The following is a 13,992-nucleotide window of genomic DNA, read 5'->3' on the forward strand; positions in this document are numbered from 1 at the left end:
TCTCTGTCAGAGCACCACAAGGCACAGGAACACTGCTGGAAGGACTACAGCCAACAGACCCAGACAGGCACCCCAAACTGCCCACGCACTGACCAATCCTTCTCAAAATGCAAGTCACCCAAGGAAACCCTCCTAACCAACACACGGCTGGGCTGATGAAACTCAGCGTCCACCCCATCAGGACGGGTTTCTGAGCCGGGGCTGGCAGGCCTGTGGGGCTGACACCGAACAGATCAGCACCGACACGGTGCTTTGTCTGCAGCGCTTCCCAGCACAGCCGCAGCTGCCTGGCTGCTCCGAGGTACCAGCACCAGCCCTTGCTCCATCCCTGGGTGCTTCCCCAGGCAGGGCGCTCACTGCTCCCTACCAGGAGACGCAAGAAGCTCAGGACCTGCCCACTTCATTCATTCAGGAGGATGCCAGCAGCCCCCTGGCTGGGCCTTGCCTGCTGAAGGGCACATCTCCGCTACCAGCGGGAACAAAAAAACCTCACCGCGTCCGTTCCTTCAGCACAGCACTCGGATCGTGTCGGTACCTGGGCTGCTCAGAACAAAAAGGCAGCGAGAGGACGGAGCCCAGCAAGCAGCCAGGCTGCCCGGAGACAAAAGAAAATTCCCATTTCCAAACCCCAATTTGCTCAGTGTTGATTGCTGATTACCCCCCCACTTACCTCCACCTCCTTAATTGCTGATGACCCCCACCTCCACCTCCCTAATTGCTGATGACCCCCCCCGTGGATCCGGCTGCTCCCAGCCCCACGACCCAAACCCCAAAGACCCCCGGGACCCCCCCCACCCCCCTACAGCGCTGCCACCCAGTGCTGCACCCCCTCGGGTGCCCCCACCCCTGAGGTAACCCCGCACCCCCCCCACCCCATGCGTACCCCCCTCGGGGGGGTGGCGGCTGCAGAGCCAGGATGGGGGAGCCCTCCCCCCAAAAAACCCACCCCATAGGCAGGGCAGCGCCTTCCCCTCCCCACCCTGAGGGCGAGGAGCCGCCACCCACCCTGGGCTCCCTCCGTCCATCCCCGCCTTTGTTGCGGGAGCCGCGGCCGCCCCCTCCCCACCGAGCCCCCCCCCCCCCCCGGTGCCCCCCTTACCCCTCCGCCGAGCCCCTCCCGGGCGGGGCCGAACCGAGCCGAGCGGAGCCGAAGCGATCCCGGCGCGGAGGGGCCCGGCAAGGCCCCGAGCCGCGCCCCCCCCTCCCCTCCCCTCCCCACCCCGCCGAAATCTTTGTGGTTGCCGGGCCGCGGAGGCGGCGGAAACGGAGCGGGAGGGCGGGAGGGGAGGCTCCTCCTGGAGGCCGCCCTTGCGGGGAAGCGGGCGGAGGGCTCGCTCGGCTCTCTCCGGCTGGGAAGCCCTCCCTTCCGAGCCGAAAAAATAAGCGATAATAATAATAAAAAAAAAAAAAAAAAAAAAAGGAAAAAATAGAAAAATAATAAATTTAAAGAAAAAAGGAAAATAAGAGCTTTTCTGCCTGCAGCCCTTCCCTAAAGAAATGGGAGGGGAAAGGACAAGAATAATAGCGGCCGAGCCTACCTCTGGCTCAGCAGGGATGCGGTCTCCTCTCTCCCTCCCTCCTTCCCTCGTGGCCGCGGGGCTGGGCTCCGGGAGGGAGGGGCGCTGAGCGCACCCCAATTTACATCCTCGCAAATAGGATGAGCAGGAAGGGCTGGAGGTGCTTCCTGGGGGGAAATAAATAAAAATGGGAGAGCCCTGATTTTCACACTGCAAAGTGAAAGCACCTGCAGCCTGTGGAAACTCATTCATTCAATGGCAGGAAGAGGGGGGGGCTGAGCTAATGAGCATCACTCGTCCTTCACCGCCTCCTGCTCACTCCCAGAGCCAAAGCGGGGCTGACATCAGGTGGAAACACCCTGCGCTGGGTCCTATCTAGTGCCTGTCCCTGACCTTGAATCTTTAACTTGGACGGGAAAGAAAGAGCTTTGTGCAAGAGCCACGACTCCACGCAATGCACATCACGAGCTCTGCAGCCACCTTGGAGCGCCTGAAGGGCAGCACCAGACTTTGTACATCAGACACTACAGTGGAAGGCCACAAACCATGTGGCAGAGGAGTAGGGTCCCACCTGGAAATGGTCTTGTAATTTGGTGCCCTGACTCTGCCCTGTATCCCCAGAAAGAGCCCAGGAAAACATGGCAGAAGTGCATGTGAAGGAGGCACAGGCAGCAGAGCAGGGAAGCAGCAGAAGTCAGGAGAGCATCATCCCGAAGATGAGAGCTGACAGCCTCAGCAAGACAACCCAGCCGTGAGCAGCCTCATTTTCCATCTCGCAGAGGGGAAGCCAAAGCAAAGCGAAATGGCTGGTCCCAACCAAAAATAGGACCTGGAGCACCCGACAGCGACGCCTCTGCTTCAACTGTTCGCTCGCTCCGCTTCCCTGGTATTTTCCTACATCCAAACCCAAGTCAGTGCTTTGCGGTTTTGGATGCAAGATGTTTTGTCTCCTCTCTAATCTGCAGTTGCCTAGGGAGACAGCGTGTCACCAGGAGAAAGGAGCTGCAAGAGAAGGTGCCTCTTGAGTCCTGCTCTGGACTCCAACAGAAGAAGGAGCTTCACCTGGCTTCAACCCTGGCTCACCAGCTCTGCCAGCTCACATTCTCGGGTCTGAGGGTTTCCCCTTATCACGATGCTAGTGGTGATGGTGACCACCCTTTGCTAGCTCCAGAGGGACCAACGAGAAGTGCTGCCCACAGCCCGGAATTTTGTAAGGAGGGGGAGTGTAAATTTAAAGCGGTTTTGAAAAAAAAAAAAAAAAAAAATCCTCTTTCATGTTTACAGATGAATTTCAGATTTAGTATTGCTCAGAAATTAAACCTTGTCATTTGTGATCAACTGCACAATTTTCTGCTCTATCTTCTATAATTTGTTCTTGTTGCTAAAACCTCCATGTAAACATTTAATTTAGAGTTCTATGTCTACATTACGACAAAGAAGGTCAGCAAGTTTGGGGTTACATTTTGCCTGCCAGTAGCCCATGGCTCGATGCCATTTCCTGCCCTCCAGTTCGCACTGCTGCAGGACCAGGCCCAGCTCTGACACATGACATTGAGAGCTGGCATGTTGCTCATCGCCTCTGCGTTTCTGAAGTGGAAGTCTTGAATCTTAAAAGCACTTTTTTCTTATAGAATCATAGAATGGCCTGGACTGAAAAGGACCATAAAGATCATCTAGTTTCAACCCCCCTGCTCTAGGCAGGGTTGCCAACCACTAGAGCAGGCTGCCCAGGGCCTGCTTTCTTCTTGAAAACGCTGTCCTCCCAAGGCATCTTCATTCATATAGCCATATATTATAATGCCTACTATACTTTCTTTGTTCAAATAGCCATATACCATGATGACTACCATATTTACATCCCAGTAGCGACCTGGGGCATCCCACCACCAGAGGCCGTGGCACCAGGCATGGCACACTCCCCGAGGCAGCATGCCTGCACCACGGGGTCAGGCTTCCCTCACACCCACGGGCTCTGCAACGCTGATGCAAGACCGAGAGGAAAATCGAGCTTATTGGCTTTAATGAGATGAAACTAGAAAAATTTCCGATCTCTTAAGTCATTTCCTTGAGTCATTTTGGCAAGCCTGCTTCTCTGACTAAACTTTCTCAGGGGAATTTTCAGAGGCAGAGGGAAAGATCAGCCAGGACCATCCACTGCGGTGTGACCTCAGAACCCATTCTTGAATTCTTGAAAAGGCTTGAATTTGTGCCTTTTCCATCTAGTGCTCCCCCACTCAGCTTTCACTGCCCCTGCTTTCCCCAAACAAAGCTTCAGGATGAAAATAACTGTTGAGGTCCCATCTTTGGGCAGAGTGGCACTGCTATTTCCTGATAACCATTTGTTTATTCACAGGGGCTGCGTGCAGACAAACAACCCTGTGCTGATAATCATAGACAAGAAGCACACAGGACACTCAAGCTTCAGCACATGAATATATGAGGACTTGTTAATTTTACACAGGTGAGCAGGGCCACGGCTTTCAATTAAGCTATCACACGTAGAAAAGTGGTATCCAATTTCTGCCATGCCTGGGCTGTCACATTTGCCTGACAAACCTTTTGCCATTTGCTACCCTCCTATATCATACCAATTCAAGTAGATCTTGTTTTGAGAAGTGGCTTCTCACAAATAGTCAAAACTCTCTCTACTTGACAGATCCATTATTTTGATTTGGTGCCTATTTGCATTAGCTGCTGGGATCACTGAAAAGCTTCGCAACCTTTTTCTTCTAAATTATCCTGGCAAGCTGAAGCATTACACAGTCAAAGTAACATTAAAATGGAGGGAATACTCTCACATGCATCTAGGGAAACAAAAGGAACAAAACCATATTGTGTTTTGCCATTATCTGTGTTGCTATGTTTGAATAAGGACAGAAGATAAGCCACAGCTTTCAGACATCTTTCCATATTATTACCCAGCAGTAAGGGACAAAGCACCTCTCCATGAGATGATGAAACAAGTCATCTGTTTCCAAGAGGTTAAGCTTCCTAAATCCCCAGTCTTGCAGTCATCCCCCAAAGACAGCTACCTCTTAAAGGCTACAGAGGGCATCTAGAGGCCACATGAAATGGTGGCATCAGGACCTCAGAAGTCAGCAAAACTTTCAGATTTTAGCCACTTCAGTCTTCTCCCTACCCCAGAAATCCCTGTTAGATGCATGCCTGTTCCCTGCCAATGTACTCTGAGAACTGAATGGTGGCAGAAACAGCAACATTCAAAAATATTTTGCAACTTCACTGTTGTATACTTCCAGTTATGTGACTTCCATCATCTCAGAAGTGCAGCCACCACAAGAACGTAAGTTCATTCAAGCTGACACCACAAATATTCTGCTGCATTCAGTGGCAGAGCACAAAATTCCAGCAGTGGTGGGAGAAACAAGATGAAAGCAGTGATTTAAAGAAAATCTATTTTTTCTTTGATTAGAGAGCTGCTGAAAGAGTTCTTATCTCAGGGATCAGTGACTACTTTAGGCCTTATCCAGTCTAGGCCAAGACTACAGCTCAGAAATGTCTTGTAAACAGTTCTCCAACTGTTAAGATCTTGCAGAGTTATAACAGTTCAGTCAAGTGGCGCCGCGATTTTCAGGCATTTGTTACCCAACCGAGAGCCACTGCAAAGCTTCTAATATCCAGATGATTCTGTTGTTCCTTAGGTGAAAGAGACCTCTTATCTGTCTTCAGGCATCTATATCTGAGCCAGCTGTCTAGACTTCCTATGTAAACAGTGCAGAGAAACAGGCACTGGGGTGCAATTCCCCTCAACATCTTGCAGACACCTAAAGTAGCACAGATTAATTGCTCGCTAACAATGACAGTTTACATCCATGAATTACAGGGGTACTCGAGAATTAGGGCAAAGGAGGTGTTTAAAGTCAAATGATATGAGTTCCACTCATCTCCCTTCCAGAAATGCTAAGCACAACTGATGATGGTTATTTGGGAGCATGTCAATTAGACACGCATGTTAGATGCGTTCTGGTCTGAAGGCCTGGCCTTGTTCTGGTTCACTGAAAGAAGTCAGACCATCGGCCAGCATTCAACAATGGGGCAAGATGTGGGTCCAGAACCCTTCAGGGGTGCAAGGCTGGCTTGTATCGTGCAAGCAAAGTGCTCTGCAAGAATGCTTTCTGCTGGGTTGACTGCCGTGCATTCCTACCCACTTGTTAACATAAAAGAAAGCGTGGGTGGAAATATACTGCAGGATCATGGCAGTTCTCATTAATTATGAAGATCAAGAGGAGCTCTTACTGCTTTTTTAGTATATTTCCTATGCTGAAATTAGTGCATTAACTGTTACTTAAACTTCAGCCATCAGTATAATTTAGTCATTAGCACAGTCTGGTTCTACGTTTTTAAAGTAAACCTCCTTGCTGCAGTTGCAGTGATTCTGAGGAACGCGGACATGCTGTATAACTGATGCAGTGTAATTTTTGTTACAAAAACTGTTTCCCATCCACAAGCCCAAAGGCAAGTAGGTTTCAGAGAAATTCAACATCCATTAAATGGAGGACTTCTGAAATTCTGTCCTCTGGTACTACCTTTGTCCAAAGGATCTACACAGGATCATGCTGGCAGTGGAGAACCTGGAATAGCTTTTTTTTTTTTTTTTTTTTTTTTAAAGTCAGTAGATTATTGTCAGTCTTTTGTCAGAAGATCACAGTTTACAGTGATGAGGACTATTAGCAGCTTCTCTTTACAGAGGAAGAAACTGAGTCACGGAGAGAAAAAATACTGTATCCGTGATCACCCAGCAGAAACAGAAAAATGCTGGTTGACATCCACACTTCAGTGCCAAGCATCTGCAAGTAAGCTTGACCAAAAGAAAGCAACATAGAAGGATCAGAACATGTAGATGCTGAAGGGGTATTTGGTACTACTAAGGATAACATCTTATTTGTGGTAGAGGAGGGGGGGAACAAAAAAAAAAAAAAAAAAAAAAAAAGACATTCTAAGCAGACCTCCCATTCTAGCACAGTACTGCATATTTATTTTCATTTTCTTTCTTTGTTATTGTCCTAAAGCTTGTTGTGTGTCTGAATCAAGATTAAAGACTGGGCTGTCCTTTGCCTTTTTTTTTATTTTAGGAAAGAAAAAAAAATAAAAAGGACAAATGACAGCTGCACTCACTGTCAGGCTTGTTCTAATAAAAAGACTTTTATGGTTATTGACCTCAAAGTTGAGTAAACTTCACCCATATTTTGCAGCCATAGACACCAAAACTGGGAGGGATTAGCTTAACTTCCCAAGGCCTGCTCTAGCTCAGTAGCAACACAGCTGGGTACAGAACTTAGGCACCCAGACTGGTCATTATAACATTGATTCATTGATTCTTTTCTACATATAGTCAAGTCAGAAGAAAGCCAATCTTTGGCCTGCAACAGTGTCCTACACTGTAATCATCAGATGAAGCAGCAGGCTATTTTGTAAAGGCTCTGGTAATTTTCTGTGTACTCCTAGGTAGCTCAGTGCATCCTCAAGAAGACAAAAGAAGACAAAGATCAGACACAGGGCAAACCATCACGTTTGCATGCAACAGCACCGCTAGTTTGCAAACCATCCAAACTGTCTCTGTGCTTTGCAAAGCAAAATTACTTCTGACTCACTGATTATTTTTCCTTGTATGTAAAATAAAATTATTCCCTCCTTTATTGCTGCTCCAAGTACATGCCACCAGCCTTTCCTTATTGTTGTCAGGTGTGTGAACATCCGTCATCTCCTCTGACCTGGTTGAAGAGGGTCTGTAACAAATTGGAGCCAGACTGTAGAGTATGAAAAAACAGATTATTTCCCTGTTGTTTGGGTCCTGACACCGGTACTATTTCAGGCCAAATAGAAGCAGCAGATGTTTTGCAGTGCCAGAGCTACAGAGCATGCAGGGCCTGTGAGAGGCAGGAGAATCCCATTTCCTTTGCACAAGTTGCAGTGTGCAAGAAGATCAAAGATGAGGGAGGGCAGCCAGGCTGAAAAAGCTCCCTATTTGTGGCTGGATCTTTAGAAGAGATTTTGATATCTACAACTGAAGCTGTGTTTAATAGGGAAGGGGAGGGAAGTGAGCTCCAATTTTGACACTGGGAGAAAAGACAGATTTTTTATTTTATTTTTTAAATGTCTTCAGCAGGCAATGCATTCAGCTGGTTTAAACAGCCAGCCTGAGCATGGACGCTGACCACGAAAAAATCCAGCCCTGCTGCTTCATTCTTTAGCCTTTAATTCTCCAGAAAAGCAAAGCCATCCCCAGAAAGAGCACCAACACTGCAATTTAACATGTGCACGCTTCCCCAGCAGATCCAAAAGCACACATTAAACTATCTTTGTAACAAGTTGTAGACCAGAAGAGCGCAGTGTAAAGATGTTTAAATGACAGTCTCATGCAGGATCACCTGCAGTCCGCTGATTTGCAGTCGCTCAGGTAGCTGATACATTAGTGAGCCTGTTAATGAGCTCTGCTAGAGCTGTGCTGGCTCCAAGCCGAGCTGTGGATATTAGCACTTTTCTTGTGTACAGCAGGAGGACAGCAGAAAAGGTGGGAGGCCATCCACAGCACAACTGGCTGCCCTCTGCCTCCCCCAGACATACGCCTGTTTTTAATTAAGGAAAGGTCTCAACCAAAAGCCCCAATGAACCTAACTTAAATACCACAGTAATGAGCACAGCATAAATACAAAGCTCAAAACCCACAGCCCATCTTGTTTTAGATGCAAGGGAGCAGGCTGCCATCCTGTCTCTTGGGTGGACACTAGTTTACTGCATTTTGTACTCTTTCCACAGAAATGCCCATCTGCAACAGAAACATGCTATTCTGCTACGGAGGAACTATCCACCATATGTTAGAATTTCGCTTTTCCCACCATATTATGTTTTCACCATCAACCCATTCAACCAGCCACTGATCCCAGCTGTCATTTCTCAGGAAGACATTAAAAGGTTTAAAGAATCTGCGTGATGTCTTTATAAAGAGGAGATTATTTCTTTATGCAGAAATAATAAGTCCTGTGACAGCAGAGCAGCAAGATGCCCCAGATGACCTCATTCTGCGACCAGATATTGCTGCAGCAATCGCCAGGCAGAAAGGTCAGGCATGACTCCCAAAAATCCTGCCTTACAAAAACAGGCACAGGAAAGATTGAGAAAGCCTGACCATTTGCCAGGTGTTTGTTTTTGTTTTAGAATATTTATTACAGAAAACCTTTATAATGTGGATTTTGTCAGTCAAATGCCACGATATAACCCAGGTCCAGGAATTTACACACGCTTCTTTAGTTTCCTGCCAATTCCATTTTATTAATTGCACTGCATGAATTGTATTTTATATTTCAACAAGCTGCCAGCGTGGCTTTCTATAGAGCACTATACTAGGATGCAGGAAAATTGGACTCTAATCTAACCTCAAGTTTTACTGCTGGTATGAAATGGAAATTCCCTCCACCTCAGCTGTTTTCACTAATAATGAACAAGGAAAAACGATACTGACTTGATCTGTGGAGTGCTTTGATCTGACCAGACTGAAGGTGGTAGCTACACGTTAAAATTGTTTATGTTGCCTGCTCTAATATTTGTCTCAGTCACAGGCAACCTCCATGAAGGCTGCAGATACTCAGTCTTTGTCAGCCACAGCAGACCTGACAGCCAGCCCTGATCCTCAGGGTGCACTGCAGCCACTAACCTGTCGGTCCTCACTGGTCCCATAAAGCACCCACCTGCTCCATTTATTACAAGAGGCGTACAGACACAGAAGAACTATGTTTAGAAACAGGGAACCTTGTAATTATACCCAATAATCCTGAAAAACATTGCATTACACTGCACATGGAGAACACACAGCACAAGCATCGCATTTTCTAGTCCTTCAAGGCCAGTAACAGAAAGCAAATGTGCTGAGCACCCCTGCTTGGAACTTGGTTGCCCACTGCGTGCATGAACTAATCGAGTAATGCCCAGTCTAGTTTTTTTTCTCCTCTTTGCAAATGTCAGGGCTCAGTCACGCCAGCATGCATTGCAGTCGTAGCTTTAGACAATGCAAATGCTCTATACGCATTTCAGATTTGGCCAGTGGAAAATACCAACTCAGTTGTGAAGGCACAAAAAAGAAAAGGGAAGGAGGTAAATAACATTACTTACCCTCTTTGGAAGTAACAGAATCTGAGGAGGGTGGCAACAAATATAAAATTAACAAGTGGAAAAACACAATTAAATTAACCTGTGGAATACAAGGCCAGAATACATTAAAGATAATTAACGATAATTATATTGCAGCTGTAGCCACATTAATTCTAATTAGAATAAAAAAGCACCAGACAACTCTTATGTCTTGCTTAGAAATAAACTTCTCAGAACAAATTCTATAACAGATATATCTGACCCTTAAGGTTTGCCCCTCTTGCCTTCGAGCCTATGATGACAGATTCTTTGATGGGATGTTTGCTGAACAGACTTCTGGTCTCCCAAAAGCACCAGTAGGAACTTTGTCTGTACCTTTTGTTTTATGTTCTCTGCAATATATCTGAGAATGCTTGTGGCAAAATAACAGGAATACTTGATTACTATCAGAGATGTTTACTGAAGAAAGGAAATAAGAAATGAATAGGGTAATAGGGTCTTTTTTTTTTTTTTTCTGTAAAAAATACTTTTGGAATATGGATTATGCCATGTCACAGCTATCCAGGATGCAAATTATATGTATAGCTAAAGGAAGAAAAGAGAAAGGTATTTGCAAACTGGGCTTGAAATGTGATGGAATCAGGTGCCCTCACAACAGACTGAAAATTCATTTATTTGATGTGTAAATGCAAATATGGCAGAAAAATCCACCTACTCACATCCATACCTATGTAACACACCAAAAGCTACAATATTTAAGCAGACAATAAACATTGACCAAAATCGAAAATACCTAACAAGTGATTAAATCTCATTGTTTTCTTTGCAACTTGGCTTGTTTTAAGAGATTATCAATACTTTGTGACATTAGGGTCATAACATAAAGCCACGACCATACTGCAACTGCAGAGAAAATTGCCTTGAGAATGACATACTGCTGTGACCTTCAAGTCCTAATAGTCAGACTTCTGCTCCTTGACAATTTCTGCACTCATAATCCCCAGCTCACGCAGATTACCCTTCACAGGGCTGACATGAAGGACCTGGGGAAAAATCACCAATGGAAGTTGTAATGCAGGGCTCTGTCCTGTCATTGTTTCCAGCAATGAAATAAAGAGGATATTAGATGGTAAGCCCTGTAAATAGACAGAACTTCAAATTTGCAGGGAAGTTTCACTCTTCTTATCCACTCCAAAGAAAAAAAACATTGCATCACTGTATTTAAAGATCAGTTTGTGTACCAATGGATCTAGAAGTATATATGCAGGTCAGCCTGGGAAGGACCTGAAAAGAAATTTTAACCTTGTTGGATTCATTCCATCATTGCTGCCTTGACTGTATTGTTTTGAGAAGTATGCAGAGCATAAAAAAAATCTAAGTCTAACACAGAAGACAGAAGGGTAAAATACTCCTCCCATACCGGTGTGGGCTTTAAGGAGGCATGCATCATGAAACATGAAACAAAACCTGCACCACAAACATTTTGGCAGTTGTTTTCTCTGGAACTGTGCCTGCAGCCTGTCAAAGCCATAGGCTTAGCTAGGATGTGTTGTCACCCAGCTCTGCAAGAAGCCATTCTGATCTCCACAACAAAAGATTATTTGCAATCACATTCCACCTCTACAACCTTCTGGCCCACAGCAGACTAGATTATACCAACAGGAAAGATGTTTTTGTCACCAGCTGCAGTGAAATCACATCCAAACACATGGTCCTGGGAAGCACGTCAGCCTCGAGTTTGCCAGTTTCAATAGGGAACTGAGGCCCCAAATTAGCAAAAGTCATAAGTGCGGGTTTAAATTCACATGTAGGAACAATCCCCTTGAAATTGATTAGATCACCAAGTGTGCACTGTTGTCCTGTGGCTTGCAGGTGCACCCTGTCAGGATCAGGTCTTTCCAATGTATTACCATGTTCTGATGCAGCAGAACACAGCTGCGATGGGATGCCATTAGAGACAACTCTACAATTTTAGCTTGTGAATTCTTTATTGCCTCAAGAAAGCTCCACTTTGCAACAGCGTTTGATTTTCCAATGATATTCCTGCCTTTTACCCAATTTTCCAGCTGTAATGACCAAGCTATGATGAAGTCAAATGCCTTGCACAAGGTTACACTAATTGATACACTGGGCAAAGAACTACCTCTGACTGTTGACTGTCTTTTCAGTTATTAATTCCCATAAAATTCCAGTTATAATAAACCATTTTATATTCTACAATACTGCCTCATGTGCTTCTAACAGATTTGTACTGCTTTCTTTCAATACGCTTATTTCCATACGCACATTACATTACATAGCACCTTTATCGTAAAGTTATTTTCAATAAGCAATAATATTTCCATTCAGAGATGAGGCTTGCAAAGCACAATTCCATACATTTGAATGCACTGTAATAACATAGGATGTTCACAGAAGGCATTTTGCTGTATTCTAATTGTATCATGTTAAAACTCCACATCCTCTAACAGTTAATCCCGATGAAGTGCCTGGCTGGTAAACTGCCCAAACAAACCAGCTCATACAGCTACTATATTCATTTTACAACAAAGATTAACAGCTCTGTCTTTCTCTGTTCCTGGCTCCAAAGCTGAAGTAACTCGGTGCAGGTGGCACCTGTATTGCTGTATGCTCTGCCTCCAGGAGCTGAGCCTCTGAAAGGCAGAGGGAGCCAGCAGCTCAAACCCAGCTCGTCTTCAGTCCGAGGACAGCTTGTAAGATTTTCTGGCCTTTCAGCACCTTTATCACCTAGCGTCAGCATGCAGTTCAGAAGGTTGTTAACTGGGAATTCACTGATCTGACAGGGATAGTCTCTGAAGCACAGTATAGTCACAGAGGGCTTATGGCACACAGTCTGTATAGGCCTACCTGCTGGGGAAGCTGTTACCTCATTAAGAATCCTCCCATAGTGCAGCAGTAAACACTAATTGATATTAATGACAACTGAATCACTGAACGGATAACTCGAACGACTGCATTATTTAATTTTAACACCCAGAGAAGTAGGTGAAATAATCCAATAATCACTAAATAACCATTGCAGCGGTGGGTTACTAGCATAGCAGAAACCTGTGTTTCCTGTTTTTGGGTTCCAAGTAGCATTTTTTTTAGCATCAAAGACTTTTTTTCTGAACTAAGGGTCCATTTTTATTTATACAAACAGAATCACAGAATCACAGAATTTCTAGGTTGGAAGAGACCTCAAGATCATCGAGTCCAACCTCTGACCTAACGTTAACAGTCCCCACTAGACCATATCCCTAAGCTCTACATCTAAACGTCTTTTAAAGACTTCCAGGGATGGTGACTCCACCACTTCCCAAACCTATATAGCATCATACACAAAAGTTCGGTATGTACAAAGGTGTAATACTTGCATATAGATGTTTAATAACATGCGTAAAACCTGCACAAATGTAACTGTGTAATGAAAGAACTCAGCACATACTCAATGTAGTGGACAAAGGCCACATTACAGAGCAAAACTCTCTCCTTTTCAAGAAGACATTTTATACTTTTCTGTTTCAGTTTGGCCACTTGTATATTGTTAGTCTTTTTTTTTTTTTTTTTTTTTTTACCCAGCAAGTGCCTGAATGAATGAAGTTTTTAACCATTCAGTTAAAGATCATATCAAAATATTAATAGCAAGCACACAGGCAGAGTTTGAAAGCTAAATCACAGAGTGAACTTAGAAAATATTAAAAAGCATACTTATACCTAGCAAACTGTCCTGTTCTCATCTGATATGAGTACTGAATTCAGGAAGTATTTTAGGAGAATGATCAAGAGAGGGAAGCAGTAAGTGTGGGAATCAGCCCCTTTTCTCTGCTCTGGTGCCAGTCTAATAGTCGAAAGCAAGACCTACATGAAATGCTTTGCTTAGCAGCCTGCGAATATCTGGGACAAATGATGTTTAGGGAGAAAATAGTTGCCAAAACCCAGTAAGCACATACCAAACACTTGTATGGGTAACAGATGAAAAAAAAAAAAAAAAAAAAAAAGATGTGATTCAGTGAGGAGAAATGTCTGTAGGTCTGTTAAACTCTACATTCGTCTGGACAAGTGCAGAAAAAGACAGAAGGGTGACACCAGGGAAATATCAGCTGGTCACCACCGGCTGAAAACTGAGCATCAGCCAGTGATGTGCTCTGAACAGCAGCCATTCATGGTTTGTGTTTAGCTCAAATTGAAACATTCACATGCATCAGTCCTAAACTGATTGAAACATTATTCGAAAGGGAGCTGTACCCTGGCATAACCTACAGGCAGCAGAGTTTGTACTGGACACAGTAACAAGATTAAATCCTGGGGCTGTTTCCCCTGTTCTCCCTGCCTGTGAGGGAGGAGGCATCAGCAACCACAGCAATAAAAA

The 13,992-nt window shown here is 45.0% G+C and overlaps 1 protein-coding gene across 1 annotated transcript in view; it reads right to left on the minus strand.

Moving 5' to 3' along the window:
* Positions 1 to 1,189, minus strand: part of CLIP2 (CAP-Gly domain containing linker protein 2) — an 80,326-nt gene extending 79,137 nt beyond the window's left edge. The window contains exon 1 of the mRNA XM_082776616.1: positions 1,100 to 1,189. The gene's annotated coding sequence lies outside the window, so the exon portion shown is untranslated. The remainder of the gene's footprint in view (positions 1 to 1,099) is intronic.
* Positions 1,190 to 13,992: the final 12,803 nt, after the last annotated feature.

The sequence above is a fragment of the Aythya marila genome, assembly GCF_965140915.1.
Source record: "Aythya marila genome assembly, chromosome: 20".
Lineage (NCBI taxonomy): Eukaryota > Metazoa > Chordata > Aves > Anseriformes > Anatidae > Aythya > Aythya marila.